Source organism: Ornithorhynchus anatinus, chromosome X1, assembly GCF_004115215.2.
Source record: "Ornithorhynchus anatinus isolate Pmale09 chromosome X1, mOrnAna1.pri.v4, whole genome shotgun sequence".
Classification (NCBI taxonomy): Eukaryota; Metazoa; Chordata; class Mammalia; order Monotremata; family Ornithorhynchidae; genus Ornithorhynchus; species Ornithorhynchus anatinus.
In genome coordinates this window covers 38,519,734-38,533,362 of record NC_041749.1, presented here as the reverse complement: position 1 = coordinate 38,533,362, position 13,629 = coordinate 38,519,734, and positions in this window count along the sequence as shown.

The following is a 13,629-nucleotide window of genomic DNA, read 5'->3' as shown; positions in this document are numbered from 1 at the left end:
TTCAACCCCGCAGCACTTTAAGTACATATCTTTAAATTATATATTATACCTTATTTATTTATGTCTGACTCACCCTCTAGACTGTTAGCTTGTTGCAGGCAGGGAACGTTTCTGCCAACTCTGTTGTACTCCCCCGGATGCTCAGTACAGTGCTCCGCACATAGCACTCGGGAAATTCCGCTGATCGAATGATTATTAGAAAGACCAGAAATCTGATGTCGGAATGTGTCTCGGTTGCACCCAGGTGGGCATTTAGTGGAAGATTGAGGAGAGTCTTAGTTCCTTCAAAGGATTAGGAGGTTTTTGGGTGTTCCTGCCACCCTGGACCTTAGGAAGCTGCCATGCTTCCAGGGCCCTACTGTGGGCATCATCCCATCCTGGCTGGCTCAGACTCCCGGCAGAGTGGCATACTGGACAAAGTTCAAGGGGGACAGAAACTCAGGATCATCCGGAGGAAGCATGGTGAAGGAAAAAATCCTTCCTCTGGGTAACACAGGAATTTTGTTGACTGAACTAAGTGGATAATTGCCGTCACTTTCTTTCACCCTGTGCTACCAGTGGGCTCAGTGACCAGCTAATCAATTAATGGCATTTACTGAGCACTTGCTGTGGGCAAAGAGCACTGTAATAAGCACTCAGGAGAGTACGAGATAATTAGCAGACACGTTCCCTGACCTTAATGAATAGTCTACGGGGAAGTCGGACATTAATATGAATAAATAAATAATGCAGGAAGGATGCATGCACATACCAGGATATAATAATGATAATTATGGTATTTGTTAAATGCTTACTATGTGCCAGGCACTGTACTAGGCGTTGAGGGTGGATGCAAGCAAATCGAGTTGGACACAGTCCTCTGTCCCTCACAGGGCTCACAGTCTTCATCCCCATTTTATAATTGAGGTAACTGAGGCAGAGATAACTGAAGTGGCTTGCCCGAGGCCACACAGCCGACAAGTGGCAGAGCGGGGATTAGAACCCATGACCTTCTGACTCCCAGGCCCGTGCTCTATCCGCTACGCCATGGATGGGCAGATAGGTTGGGGAGACAACCTTCTTAGGGAACAGTAGGAGGGAGACCATCCTAAGGAAGTGGAGGGGGAGACCATCTTAGAGAATCCATCAGTCAGTGGTGTCTTTTGAGGACTTACTTTGTACTAAGCGCTTGGGAGCATTCAATACAACAGAGTTAGTAGCCACTTCCCTTACCTGTGAAAAGGTTTCAGTCTAGAATGGGGGGTTACACCATTGTAGGGAAGCACAGAAGGGAAACCATCCAGAGGAAATGCTGGGGGAGACCCCTTGGTGGGGGCTAGAGGGAGGCAGGGGGTGTGGTTCCTCATTGCCAGTTTCTCCTAGGCTAAAGCACTCCGCTGGGCAGAGACTGGCCCAACACTCTTGACTGTGAGCTCGTGGTGGGCAGGGAATGTGTCTGCTTATAGCTGTATTGTATTTTCCCAAGCACTTTGTACGGTGTTCTGTATTCATTCATTCATTCGTATTTGTTGAGCGCTTACTGTGTGCAGAGCACCGTACTAAGCACTTGGAATGGACAATTGGGCAACAGAAAGAGACGATCCCTGCCCAACAACGGGCTCAAAGTCTAAAAGGGGGAGACAGACAACAAAACAAAACAAGTAGTCAGGCAACAAAACAAACAGTCAGGCAGTCCGTACACAGTAAGTGCTCAATAAATATGACTGACCGACAACTGGTTGTCTCTTCGGGACCCTCATGCCTTGCCTTTCGCAAGTGCCCTGGGCTGGGGCTGGCATCTTTTCTGGGTGTGACAGCTGCCTTTGCCCCTTCAGTGCCTCCGCCCCCACCAGCATCCTTCATCACTTGACAGGGCCCTTGCGGGAAAGAATTGTCACGTCCCAGAAACTGTAGAGATTCACATCGATTAACGCCAGATGAGTCATATAGGCAAGTGCCACGTTTCCGCAGACCTCATGATAGGAGGAGGTGTTTGCTCCCAAACCTCTCTGTCCTGGAGTGCGGCAGTCAGGAAACGGGTGGTTCTCCGCGAGCAGACGTTTCAGGAAAATCAAGAGGCCAAAAGGCGAAGTGGAAAACAGCAACAGGCCCTTGGGGCCTCAACAATCTTAATAAAACAAAACAAAAAACCAAACAACAACAACAAAAAAACCAGTACTTCAAGGTGGCAAAGGTCAATCTTTCCACACACAGCGGGGACGGGATCACCAATGGAGCGTCAGTGTTCTCAGCCTTTCTTGCACAGTAGGAGATGCTCTCACTCTCAGAGAAGATGAGGGATGACTACACTCTCACACACACAGAGTGAACTAACAACCCCTCTCCCCATCCTACACACTTGTACTGAACTAACAGTACAAATGGATTTTCAACCCTTCTGTTTGGAATTTTGTAGCTGGAAATTAAAGCTGCTGTTTAATCAATTAATGAATGACATTTCTTTTTTTTTAGTATTAAACATTTACTAGGTGTAGAGTAAGCAAATGAGTTTTTTTAAAGACGTATCACCTCTTTCGTGTTAGGATGGAGAGAAGAGGAGGTTCCACACCTCTTTGAGGAGTGACAATGTCATGGGAGAGGGGAGGAGGAAGCTAATTTTTCAAAACGCTCTGTTGTGGGGTTAACTTCCTGGCGGATTGATTAATTCTTCTTTCAAGTTGCCACCGTTAACATGTGAGCTCAATGATGTCATAAAACCCTTTTCAGAATTGCAGTTTTAAGTGCTAATTTCAGGGGTCTAAAGGGAATTTAGGAGCAGAGGCCAAACCCTTTGTGTGCATATGTTTGTTTGCTTTGCCTTCTCACTGCCACCAGTTTGAAGACTGTGAGCTCGTTGTGGGCAGGGACACTGTTCAGTGCAGTGCTTTGAACACGGTAAGTGCTCAATAAATACGATTAACAGTAGTAATAATAATAATAATGATGTGCAAGCCACTGCTCTAATTAGGTCGGTCACAGTTAATGCCCCAAATGGGGGGGGGGGGTCACAGTCTTAATCCCCATTTTACAGATGAGGTAACTGAGGCACAGTGAAGTGACTTACCCAAGGTCACACAGCTGACAAGTGGCAGAGCTGAGATTAGAACAGGTCCTTCTCTCAGGTCAATCGATCTTGGGGGCTCGATCAAGCTCTAGCCACTTGGCCACACTGCTTCTTCAGCACTTGAGTGCACTCAAGCGGCCTCTTTTTGAGCGCTTACTTTGCATCAAACAGTGTACTAAGCATTTGTGAGAGAATACTACAATAGGGTTGATAGGGTCCTCAAGAAGCTTATAGTCTTTGAAAGCTGCACCCCCAAATGCAGGCTTCTTTTGCTCTGAGCACGCACAAACGCATACGCAAGCATGCACGCACACATGCACTGCGATGATTTTAGCCTCTGCATGTTGTGAAACGAAGTGACTTTGTCTACTAAAGACTTTGGGAATTGTGTCTGGGAGGCTGAGTTTTCCATAGGTGAGTACAGTGCTTGGCACACAATAAGCACTTACCACATACCACGATTATTAAAACCTTTGGTTTATGGAGAAAGAGGGTTTCCCTGGCACGGATTAGTACATAACTTTGGTTTCCTTCCAGCTTGTGGTCAGCTGGCTCTGCCTCTCTCTCTCTCTTTCACAGACACACACAGACACACACTCATAAATGCATGCTCATACACACACTTTTTGACTAAAGACAGCAATCTCGAGCTCAATATTTGTCACTAGCCCATAACCCTGCAGAACAAAAGATTTCACATTCAAAATTGGGGCCTTAAAGACAGTTTGACATCCTACAGGAGGAAGTGTTGGTATCGGGTGCCTAGGGCAGGGAATGTGATTGCCAACTTTGATGAAGAGTACTCTCCCAAGTGCTTAGTACAATGCTCTGCACATAAAAAGGGCTCAAATAATACCATTGATTGATTGGTATATAGGTAGGGAGCTTGTCTAATAATAATGTTGGTATTTGTTAAGCGCTTACTATGTGCAGAACACTGTTCTAAGTGCTGGGGTGGATACAGGGTCATCAGGTTGTCCCCCATGAGGCTCACAGTCTTCATCCCCATTTTACAGATGAGGTCACTGAGGCACAGAGAAGTGAAGTGACTTGCCCACAGTCACACAGCTGACAAGTGGCAGAGCCGGGAGTCAAACCCATGACCCCTGACTCCGAAGCCCAGGCTCTTTCCACCGAGCCACGCTGCTTCTAACAACTCAGTTGTGTTGTACTCTCCTAAGAGCTTAGTACAGGAGTCAGAGGACGTGGGTTCTAATCCTGACTCTGCCACTTGTCTGCTGCGTGGCCTTGGGCAAGCCATATAACCTCTCCGTGCCTCAGTTACCTCATCTGTAAAATGGGGATTAAAAGTGTGAGCCCCTCGTGGGACAACCCGATTACCCCCCCGTATCTACCCCAGCGCTTAGAACAGTCCTCAGCACATAGTAAGCGCTTAACAAATACCCTAATAATAATCATTTTTATTTATTACAGTGCTCTGCACACAGTAAATGCTCAATAAGTGGGATTTATGATGACGATGACAGCTGAGGAGGAGTGGCCCTGGGATTTAGGCACCGAAAGCAGCCTCTCCGCCCTAATCACACCTCCCCACGGGCAGCATTCCTGCTCCATCTTCAGTTGCATCCATTGCTCCAGGCCATGTCTCCAGTGGCTGGGAATCTTGGGAAGAACATGCTGTGACATTACTGTGACATGTGTAATTATTGAGCGCTTAGTGAGTTCAGAACACTATTCTAAGCACTTGGGAGAGTACAGTGTAGTGATATAATAATGATGGTATTTGTGATGTGCTTACCGTGCGCCATGCATTCCCTGCCCGCAACAAGCTTACAGTCTGGGGGGGGAGACCGACGTTAATCTAAATGATAAATTATAGATATGTGCTAATGTGTTGTGGGGCCGGGAGAGGGGGATGAATGATGGGAGCAGATCAGGGCGATGCAGAAGGAAGAGGGAGAAGAGGAAAGGAGGGCTTAGTCAGGGAAGGCCTCTTGAAGAAGAGCCCATCAGAGGGGGTGGGCAGGGGAGGCGATGGTCCCCACTTCTGCAGACTGATTTAAGTATGCTGAAAATGAGAAGGTGGAGAGGGGATGGGGAAGGAGGAGAGATGCGGACTAGGAAAAGCTACTGAGCCTGTAAGCTCATTGTGGTCAGGGAATGTGTCTGTTATATCGTTGTATCATACTGTCCCAAGCGCTTAGTATAGTGCTCTGTATACAGTAAGCGCTCAATAAATACGATTGACTGACTGGCCAGGAGGGACAGGGAAACGCCCTCCTCCGCCAGCTACGGAGCTGGACTGGGAAGCCCACTCCTTCCCCCTGCCCCTCTGCCTCCTACACACAGGCTGGGGAGAATCGAGAATTCGCACTTTAGTGGGCTGAGACCCCGGTCGTTGTAGCTGAAAAGCAACGTGGCATAGTGGATAGAGCACAGGCCTGGGATCGGAGGGTCAAGGGTTCTAATCCGGGCTCTTCCACTCGTCTACTGTGTGATCTTAGGCAAGTCGTTTCAAGTCTCTGTGCCTCGGTTACCTCATCTGTAAAATGGGGATTGAGACTGGGAGCCCCCTGTGGGACAGGGACCGTGTCCAACCCGATTTGCTTGTATCCACTCCAGTGCTTAGTACAGTACCCGGCACACAGTAAGTGCTTAACAAATACCACAGTTATTATTAGTGTGAGACTGGGGCATCCACCGACTCAGAAATCTTCAGCATCCTCTCTCTAGATGGGAGCGGAGGAGAGTCACTGAGTAGGCTGGAGGGATTGGAGCCAGGTAGGATCTGTCTAGAAAGGCTTCCTGGATGGGGGAGTGAGGCCTCAGAGAAGAGGAAGGGGAAAGAGGCTTGGGATGTGCGAGAGGAGGAGAAGAGGCAAACGATGGAGAGGAGGAAATGGCTCGACCAAAGGCCTGTTTTGAGGAATAGGCAAATTCTACTTTGGAGTGGAGGGTAAGGAAATGATCTAATCTAATGGAAAGAGCCTGGGAGTCAGAGGACCTGGGTTCTAAACCTGGGTCTGACACCTGCTTATTGGATGACCTTGGGCAAGTCACTTCAATTCTCTGTGCCTCTATTTCCTCAACTCTAAAATCAGGAATCAATACCTGTTCTCTCTTCTTAGACTGTGAGCCCCATTTGAGACAAGAACTGTGACTGACCAAATTAACATATATCTATCCAGAGCTCTGAACAGTGTTTGACCGCATGGTAAGTGCTTAACAAATACCATAAAACTTTTTTAAAAAGAACACTTGAGACTTTGAAAAACTTATTTGGTGGAGGAACTCTTTCAGGAGAACTAAAGCCTCGGTTCAGGGGGAGGCTTGTGAGACACCCAATCTTGTCTATTTGATGAACTGGATGAACCCGTTCAGCCCAGCCGATCCATCAGAGGATTTAATTTGGGCAGCCTCTTGGCTTGTCAAAAAAAGAAAAAAAGGAAAAGGAAAAAAAAAATTGTCTCATTAAGACCCTGGGGCTCACACAGACCCAGGTCTAAGACCAAACAGAAACCAAACTCCACCTGCTAAGAAGCACCTCTCCCTCCTGACTCTAAGCTCATTTTCATTCATTCATTCAATCATATTTACTGAACGCTTACTGTGTGCAAAGCATTGTATGAAGCCCTTGGGAGTGTAACATATAACAGGGAACAGGCCCGTCAACTCTTCTGTAGTCAACTCAAGACTGTAAGCTCATCTCTAGACTGTAAACTTATCAATCATTATTGTCTCCGTCTCTGAGTGCTTACTTTGTGCAGATCACTGTACTAAACGCTTGGGAGAGTACAGTGCGAAGGAATTAGAAGACACATTCCCGGCCCATAACCAGCTTACAGTCTTACGACAAGGTTTATTACAATTGAGTCAAAGTAGAAGATTCAGGAGCATCACTTGAAAAGTGGTGAAATGATTTTTAGGCAAGCTCCAAGTGTCAGCTTGGTTGGTACAGAATCACAACACAACAGTGCTTAGGGAAAATGTCCTCCCCCAAGTGCTTAGTACAGTGCTCTGCACGTAGTAAACACTCAATAAATACCACTGATATTGTATTGTACTCCCCCAACTGCTAAGAACAGTGCTCTGCACAAAGTAAGCACTCAATACCACTGATTGATATATTGCACTCTTCCAAGGGCTCAGAACAGTGCTCGGCCCATAGTAAGCACTAAGCAAAACCTTTGATGATATGTTGTACTCTCCCAAGCAGTTAGTACAGTGCTCTGTACATAGTGAGCACTCAATAAATGTCATTGGTTGGTTGATTCACTTGAAGCATCTAAGAAAGACCTTCTCAGAGAACTCTTGTTCTAGTCGCTAAAGGAAGCAGATTCAAGGTACTCAGTCACACTGGTGAGCAGGGCCAGCTTCAGATGGTAAGTGTGTCAGATAACTACCTTGGGGAGCTCTGCCAGAGTGGGGTCTTAAAAATAGGAAATCTCCACCTTCTCTCTGTCAGTGTCGCAATGAGAACGTGCCTTGAAAGGGAATGGAAATGGAAAATGGGGTCAGCGGCAGAGGTAGATCGGCAGGGGTTAATCCAGGGTCCTTTATTTGGACTCAGCTGTACCCACTTGCCAACACTCTCCCTATACCTTTGGTAAGAGGGCAAACCTAGGAGACTGGGTGCTAAAGGGAAAAGCTTTTGATCGACAGTGGTAACCTGACTGAGTTCCAGGACGACGTTCGATGTTAAGCGTTGCACTGAGGTGGTAATGGTGGAATTGCTTTAGAAGTCAAAGGCGACATCACTGGTAGAACCGAGTGACTTAACCTCTCTGCTTCACTCTTCTCTGAAAAATGGCAATGAGACAGCTGATCTCCCTACCACTTACATAGGCAGCCAGAGACTGGTCTCATATAATAATGATGTACTGGTTAAGCGCTTACTATTTGTTGAGCACTATACTAAGCACTGGGGTAGATACAAAGTTATTGGGTTGGAGGTAGTCCCTGTCCCAGCTGGGGTCCACAGTCTAAATAGAAGGGAGGAGGATTTAATCCCCATTATACAGATGATGAAAGTGAGGCTTAGAGAACTGACGTGCCTACGGTCACACAACAGGCAGGTGGAAGAGGTGGGGTTAGAACCCGGGTCCTGAGGGATGTTCTGATGAGTAAGCCAAGGGTCATTAGATGCTTGCCAATGCCTCTGAGCAGATTTGAAAGCCTTGAGAGAAGTGAAATCTTGACGAAAGACTACACTAGCGAGGTTTCATTCAGAAAAAAAAGAAAAGTAACTGACATCCATTTCTGGGAGTTCCCCCTCATCAAGAAGACTTGTTTCGCTTACTGTTACAACGTTGATTCCATATCTGATTAGCTCACATTCAACAAGGGGTGCCCTTATCTTTCGACTGCAGTTCTCAACACCATAAAGAGACCTGATGTTGCATTATAGAGACTAGCAGGCTGGCACACACACACACAAACACATTCAGTCTCGCTCTTATGTCTTTCCCCCATGCGTTTTAGCTAGAACATTGTTAGGAAATTAGGAAACATACATCCAGTAACGTGAGCCTGTTAGGGTACTACGTGCCGAGGAAGCAATGACTTACATGCAAGCGCATAGCATCCAAATGGGCTAATGGTACTGCCTGAGTTTTTCTAAAAGTGTGGTCATGCAAGAAAGCGACCCTCATTTCATAGGAGAACTAGGTTCAGTAGAGGATGATGATGATGATATGGTTTTTCTATGTTCAGTTGGCCAAAATAAAAAAAAAGATAAATAGTTGTCATATTTGTTAAATGCTTATTATGTGCCAAGAATATTACTGAGAACTAGAGTAGGTACGAGATAATCAGGTAAGACACAGCCCCTGTCTCATTAGCCTAAGGAAGAGGGACAGACTGTAAGCTCGTTGTGTGCAGGAAACGTGTCTATTTATTGTTGTACTCTCCCAAGTGCTTAGTACAGTGCTCTGCACAGAGTAAGCGCTCCATAAATATGATTGAATTGAACTGAAAACAGGTATCGTTATCTCCATTCTACAGGTGAGAAAACTCAGGCACAGTGAAGTTAAGAGACTTGCCCAAGGTCACGGAGCAGGCAACTGGAAAAGCCAGGATTCGAATTTAGGTCCTCTGACTCCCTGACCTGTGCTCTTTCCATTAGACCATGCTGAATGTAATAAAAATTAGTATTAGTGGTATTTGTTAAGCACTTACTATGTGCCATGCTGGGAGAGATACAAGTTCATCAGGTCAGACACATTCACTATCCCACCTGGGGCTCACAGTCACAAAGAAGTAAAGTGTCTTGTCCAAGGTCACAGAGAAGGAAAGTGGCAGAGCCAAATTGGAACCCAGGTTCTCTGACTCCCAGGGCCGTGCTCTTTCCACAAGGCCATGCTGCAATGTTCCTGTACCAGGTTCTGGGCCAAGTCCAGATAAATGTTGCCAAAAGTCTTCTTGAAACTCTAGATTCCCCCGCCGCCAAACTAATTCTCTTCCCCTCTTCAAAACCCTACTTAGAGCTCACCTCCTCCAAGAGGCCTTCCCAGACTGAGCTTCCCCTTTTCCCTCTGCTCCCTCTACCCGCCCCCCCCTTCACCTCTCCGAAGCTAAGCCCTCTTCTCGCCCCCTCTCCCTCTGCTCCTCCCCCTCTTCCATCCCATCCCCCCAGCACTGTACTCATCCACTCAACTGTATATATCTTCATTACCCTATTTATTTTGTTAATGAGATGTACATCACCTTGATTCTATTTATTTGCTATTGTTTTAATGAGATGTTCTTCCCCTTGATTCTATTTATTGCCATCGTTCTCGTCTGTCCGTCTCCCCCGATTAGACCGTGAGCCCGTCAAAGGGCAGGGACTGTCTCTATCTGTTGCCGATTTGTACATTCCAAGCGCTTAGTCCAGTGCTCTGCACATATTAAGCGCTCAATAAATACTATTGAATGAATGAATGAATGCAATAAGCCTGCACCGTTGCTGGTTGCGTGCATTACATGACCCCTGGTGAATGGCATTTGTCCCATAATGCGAGTCAGGAAACTGCAGCTTGACCTCTCCGCTGAACTCCTCCTTACACATTTCAGAGCAATACATTTCTTTCTTAGTATCCCATACCCCAGGGTCTAGAAATAACACAGGACTGAGAAACCTCCACTGCCATTTTTATCTCTTTCTTTCAGGGTATTTGTTAAGCGCTTACTATTGTCCAACACTCTTCTAAGCGCTGGGGTAGGAACAAGTTAATTAGGCCTGATGCAATCCCTGTCTCGCGTGGGGCTCGCAGCCTAAGAAGGAGGGAGAATGGGTATTTAATCCCTAATTTACAGTTGAGGAAACTGAGGCACAGAGCGTTTAAAGTGACTTGGTCAAGGTCACCCAGGAGGTAAATGGCGGAGTGAGGATTAGAACCCACGTCCTCCGACTCCCAAGCCTGTGGTCTCTCCACTGAGCCACGCTGCTTCGGTTCCTCAGTGGCACTAAACCAGCCTGAACGAGCGGTCTCCTCTGTGAGAGGCTACATGGACTTCTGCATACTTGTCATTGGATTCATCTGGACACTGTTGGCCACCCTAAATCTGTCACACAGGCTTGCCATCTTCTGAATTCATGCTAATCAATCAGTCAGTCAATCGGTGGTATTTATTGAGCATTTACTAGGTGCAGAGCATTGTACTAAGTGCTTGGAGGAGTACAATACAGTAATGCCTCACACGCAGTATAAGAAATACCATAATTATTATTATTATTAGGATAAGTAGACACATTCCCTGCCCATAACGAACTTACAGTCCGGAGGGTAATAAAACCAACTGCTTTCTTCAAGTCAAATGGTGACTCCTTTTCTCTCCTTTCTGGTCGATCTTGTAAACAGAACCAATTTTCCCTCCAAATTAGCAAAAATCCTTTAAAACCTCTGTATTCCTTCCTGGCTTGGGCCCCTTCCACTTAATAATAGTGATGGTATTTGTTAAGCACTTACTCTGGATCAAGCACTGTTCTAAACACTGGAAAGCACCACCACGAAGACAGGGATACCACATCTGTCCATGGTACATTTACTAATAGTATAGGGGTAATAGGCACGATTCCTGCCCTCAAGGAGTTGAAAATCTAGCGGGGAAGACAGGCATTAAAATAAATTACGAATAGGGGAAGGAGCAAAGTGTAAGGATCTGACATAAGCACTGTGGGTCCGGAGGTGGGGTGAATAACAAAGTGCTTAAGGGGTCTAGACCCGGGGGTTTAAGTGATGTAGAAGGGAGAGGGAATTGAGAGGTTAGTCAGGGAAGCCTTCTCGAAGGAAATATGATTTCAGAAGGGCTTTGAAGATGGGAGAGGAGGAAGTGGCTACGGGGTCGGTGGTGAGAGACAAGATCGAGGTACGGTGAGTAGATTGGTGTTCGAGGAGCCAAATGTGCAGGCTGGGTTGCTGTGGGAGGGGACTGAGGTTAGGGAGGAAGGGGGTGTTGAGTGTCTTAATTACCGTGGCGTGTTGGATCCCTTCTCCTTTCAGAGGATGAAGCCGGAAGACTCTAAGCCCGGTGTGGGCAGGGATTGGCTCTCTTTATCGCTGAACTGTACTTTCCAAATGCTTAGTTCGGTGCTCTGCACTCAGTAAGCGCTCAGTAAATACAACTGAACGAATGAATGAGAACAGAGAAGCTGTGAGTCTCAGCCATTTTCATTCATTCATTCATTCAGTAGTATTTATTGAGCGCTTACTTTGTGCAGAGCACTGTACTAAGCGCTTGGAATGAACAAGGCGGCAACAGATAGAGAAGTCCCTGCCGTCTGACGGGCTTACAGTCTAATCGGGGGAGACGGGCAGACGAAAACAATGGCAATAAATAGAGTCAAGGGGAAGAACATCTCGTAAAAACAATGGCAACTAAATAGTAAATAGCCATTTTACTTTTGGGGAATGTTTGAACAATTCCCCGCAACACCTCAGCGGAAGGTTTAGCTGTGAGCTCAATGTGGGCAGGGAATATGTCTACCAACACTCTTGTATCGTACTCTTTCAAGTGCTTAATACAGTGCTCTGCACATAGTAAGTGCTCAGTAAATATGGCTGATTCATTCATTCATATTACACTGGTCAAGAGAGATTGCTTTTGTACTTGTTAAATGTCTTTTTACCCAAGCTCCTTTAGAGCAGGAATTGAATCTTTTCTGTTTTTTTTTTTTTAAAGATGGTATTTATTCTAATTTTTATTATTATTGCTACTATGACTGATACTAATAATGGTATTTGTTAAGCACTTACTGGAGAAGCAGCGTGGCTTAGTGGAAAGAGCATGGGTTTGGGAGTCAGAGGACGTGGGTTCTAATCCTGGCTCCTCCACTTTTCTGCTGTGTGACCTCGAGCAAGCTGCTTAACGTCTCTGTACCTCAGTTTCCTCATCTTTAAAATGGGGATTAAGACCGTGAACTCCACGTGGGACTACCTGATTACCCTGTATCGAGTCCAGTGCTTAGGACAGTGCTTGGCACAGAGTAAGTGCTTAACAAATACCTTAATAATGATAATAATATGCCAGGCACCATACTAAGCACCAGGCTCGATACAAGTTAATCAGGTTAAACCATCCTCGTCCCGCATGGGGCTCATAGTCTTAATCCCCATTTTAAAGATGAGGTAACTGAGGAACAGAGAAGGTAACTGAGGTACAAAGAAGTTGAGTGCCTTGCCCAAGGTCATGCAGCAGCCAAGTGGCTGAGCTGGGGTTAGAAGGTGATCCTGCCTCCACCACTCGTCTGCTGTGCGGCCTTGGGCAAATCACTTAACTTCTCTTTTCTCAGTTTCCTCATCTATAAAATGGGGATTAAGCCCGTGAGCCCCATGCAGGACAGGGGCTCACCCCAGTGCTTAGTGCAGTGCCTGGAACATAGTAAGTGCTTAACAAATGCCACAGTTATTATTATTCCTGTTATCTGCGGAGTGTGGCCTGCTTATATTGTGCTTCTGCTGCTGCCTCCACTACTACTCAGACTGGGGATTAAGACTGTGAGCCCCATGTGGGAAAACCTGATTGTCATGGCATGTAGAAAGCGCTTAACAGATACCTTTATTCCCAGTATTATTATTATTATTACTCTGCGGGTGCAGATAGCACATCTGCCAACTCCATTGTATTTTGCCTTCTTAAGCTCTTAGTTCCCCCCTCAGGATTGCACATGGAGATTTTCCAGTCTTGGCTAAAGGAGGGACAGTCAAGCGGAAGAATACCCATTCCATTCCTAGCTTGGCCAGTGGCTAGTGAGTGGAAGGCAATCTGCTGCGAATCAAAACTCCACTGTGCTGGGCAGCAGCGGCATGGGAGGGACTCCACAGGCATCACTGAACCTCTCTTGGCAAGTCACTTAACTTCTCTGTGCCTCAGTTACCTCATCTGTAAAATGGAATTAAGACCGCGAGCCTCACATGAGACAGAGACTGATTAGCTTGTGTCCATTCCAGCACTCAGTACAGCTCCTGGCACATAGTAAGCACCTAACAAATGTCATAAAAAAGAAGATGAAGGTCCTAACAAATGCCATAAAAAAGAAGACGAAGGTCTTTGCTCAGATCCGTATCCTGTGAACGAATCTGCCGATTGCGACCATTTCCGCATCGATAAAATGGGGGTGATAGGTACCTTTCCTTACCCTGTAG